Raw genomic sequence first — 3,425 nt, 5'->3', positions numbered from 1 at the left:
AAACATTATAGGTCCTTCTTAAAAGTCAACAAAAAGTCATTTTTTTTAAAGGACACACAAGGAGCATGGAAAATTATTTTGATATGGGACCAAAAACACTGGTTAGAGGACTCTTCAAGGTTTCTAAAAAGTCCTAGAACCCCTCCATATTTATATGTATTTTTTTTTATTATTTAAAATTAGTTTATTTATTTAAATATTTTTAATAAAATCATATTAATTTTATTTAACGCCCGAATCAGGGTTTACAAGAACATTGCCCTACACTAAAATATTATTTTTGTGTATTCTTTTCAGGGTTAGCAACAGGGTTCCTTCCGACTACGCGCCATGCCCTTCACAAAGCTAAGTCCCGATTTAATTTTTATTTAAAGTATTTGTTATTTTTAATAAGAATTAGGGTTTACCTTCAAATATAATGAACTCCGCCTACACTCGCTCCTTTTTTTCTATCTGCCTTTGCTTTGCCATTTTTCAGGGTTAACCCCGAGGCTACCTCCGGCTGCCAACCATATCAGATCAAATAAAAAGCTAAGTCCTATTTCATATTTTACTTTTAATTTCCTTTTGCCATTTTTTTATCAAATTAGGGTTAACTTTATTTGTCATTGAATTGATAATGCACTCACCCTTATTTTCTGTTTATTTCTCCCTTTTCTAATTTTCAGGGTTTGCCAACCGTCAAAGCTCAAATAGTCGGTAACCCTAAACTCTAACCTCTTTTATTTTTTCTGCTCTTAATTATTACTTATGCCAAACCCTATTATGAATCCGCTGGTTTCTTTTTCCCCTCCCCCATATTACTGTGTGGTTAGTAATCATAGGGAGCGCAAGCCTGTTAATTAATTTAGAATAACTAATTATGAGATAATTTCTGAATTAATCACGTGATTGTCGCACCCACGCACACTTTTTGGTAACCCCTCTTGTTGCCTGTTGCCTTGTTGCCTTGTGTTATTTTGCAGAATAGCCATGTCCCTCGAATACGAGGATACCTCAGCCATGTTGCCTCGATTATGCAAAGATCATAGGTCCCTAATGATGCTGCCTTCGATACACAAATATGATCTCGTCCCTCGGAAGTTGCCTACGAAAGGCTGAGGTATCCTCTGGTTGCCTAAACAAAAGGCTATTCTGGTCCTTCCCTTAGACTACCTTCCTCTCTATGGCATGGGACAGTCTTATGGCGAACGACATTGCAAAGACCCTTCAACCTCCAAATGAAAGGCTTCTTGCCCTCTTATGGCATGGATAGACCCTTTCGCCCTGAAAGGCTAAAAGAACCTTTTTTACAAATACCAAGGTAATCTGCCCTTAATTGCATGCTCTGGTTTAAATTCCTTTTTCTACCCTTTTCTTAAAAACTTCAATATGGCTACGCTCATTTACGAGCTAAAGTCCGTATTCACTTCTTCTACATTTCTGAACGAAAAAGAGCAAAGCAATTAAGAGCCCATGGAAAACCATGGATGCAAAGGGTGCCTTACACCTTCCCTTTGCATAAATTACCCCCCGAACTCAGTTTTTATTTTAAAGGTTGTTCCTGTTCTTTTAGCCTTTCTATTTATTTGGATAAAATAAAAGTCGGTGGCGACTCTTGCTTACCGCAACATTTCGATAAAAAGTCAGTTCACCGTATTACAGAACTGGCGACTCTGCTGGGGAGAATTTTCTTATAAAAGAGGGGTTACCTTAAAAGTTTAGGAACACTTTAAATGTTTTCTATTGCTTGCTTTGTTTGTTTTATTTTTCAGGGGCGTTTTGGGAATTAACTGAAGGACGAATCCTACACCCGGATTCAAGTACATCTAAGATAGGAAGTGGCATAGTCATGGCGACCTCCTTCATGTATGTGGAGGATTGGTCAATATGAGAGTTCACGCTTAAGTTAGGCCTCTATGGGTGTTTGCATGCTTCTCTTGTATGAGGGAGGTTCGTGCGGATGTCCGTGGGTGAGTCGGAGCTTAAGGACCTTTAGTTACCTTTAACCCATCTTGACTTTTAGGAACGTAGTGGGGGGACTACTCTTGATGTATGTTGAGAGCATAGTCGCTACCCGACACTACAGCTCAGATAGGTTCTTTCTCAAAGTATCATTACATGGTATGTATGTATCATGTTCGAGGGTGCTTTAAGAGGGCTGACAATTCTGGATAACTCTGTAGAACCCGCTGCTGATATCATCTTTATCCTTAGAAATACCTTTGGGAAGGGTATCTCACATGATTTAAACTCCATGCAAGCCAAGCCTAAGGAAATTGTGTGATTTGTGTGGACTTATTTGTGTTTGTGCATCATGCATACATGCATCATTCATACATGGCATGACTAACCCATTTCAAGGAATTGGGGATTTTTAACCGTATATTGTTTTGTAGGTTGTTTGAAATATGGAAACCAAAGGCCGTAAACCGTTCTTCCTCAATTTCAAGAAAGTACCTACACCATTAAAGGTTTTCTGCGACAACGTTTCTAGTTCTCTCAGATTCAGTGAGTCTCTCAACATGCTTATCGGTTTAGTACGAACTAATGTGGATGAAGTTCTTCTTAACACCATGGTTCAATTCTATGATCCATTACTACATTGCTTCACTTATAGAGATTTTCAGTTGGTACCATCTTTGGAAGAATTCTCATACTTGTTGGGGCTCCCTGTGCTCAATCGAATTCCTTATACTGGTAAAGAAGAAGATCCTAAGTGGGAAGTCATCAATGCTGCCCTACACTTGCCAAGATCAGAGATTGAGAAGGTTTGGATTAGTAAGAAAGAATATTCTGGATTACCCCTTGATTTACTTTATGAAAAAGCGGAGATTTTTGCTAAAGCTTCAAGTATGGATGCTTTGGAAGCTGTTTTGTCCCTTTTGATTTATGGACAAGTCCTATTTTTTCATTATGACAAAATTGTTGATGTGGCTGCTATCAAGATATTTCTCAGTAAGAATCCCGTTCCTACTTTACTTGGTGATTTGTTACATTCTATTCACTTCCGAGTATCGAAAAGGAAAGGTTGTGTCCTTGGATGTGCTCCGCTATTGCATAAGTGGTTTATTTCGCACTTACCTCTCTCCGTAAGAAAGAATGAAGAAGGTTTAACTTGGGCTCAAAGAATTATGAAGCTCTCTTTTGACGACGTCATTTGGTACCAAAAGGAGTTTGAAAGAACTTTGCTATTTGATAGTTGTGGAGAATTCCCCAATATACCTCTTTCTTGGCGTTCGTGGAGGAATAACTTATAATCCTATTCTAGCTCGACATCAGTTTGGTTTTGCTTTGAAGGATAAGCCACGTTCCTTGTATCTCAGTTCAGAATACTTCAGCTATGATTCAGATGAGTCAAAGAAAAGAGATCTCTTCATCAAAGCTTGGTCGAAAGTAAAGAAAGTTGGTGCAAAAGATATAGGAAGGAGAAACTACATGCCATG

Source organism: Vicia villosa, linkage group LG1 (genome assembly GCF_029867415.1).
Source record: "Vicia villosa cultivar HV-30 ecotype Madison, WI linkage group LG1, Vvil1.0, whole genome shotgun sequence".
NCBI lineage: Eukaryota > Viridiplantae > Streptophyta > Magnoliopsida > Fabales > Fabaceae > Vicia > Vicia villosa.
Note: the sequence above shows the minus strand (reverse complement) of the source record.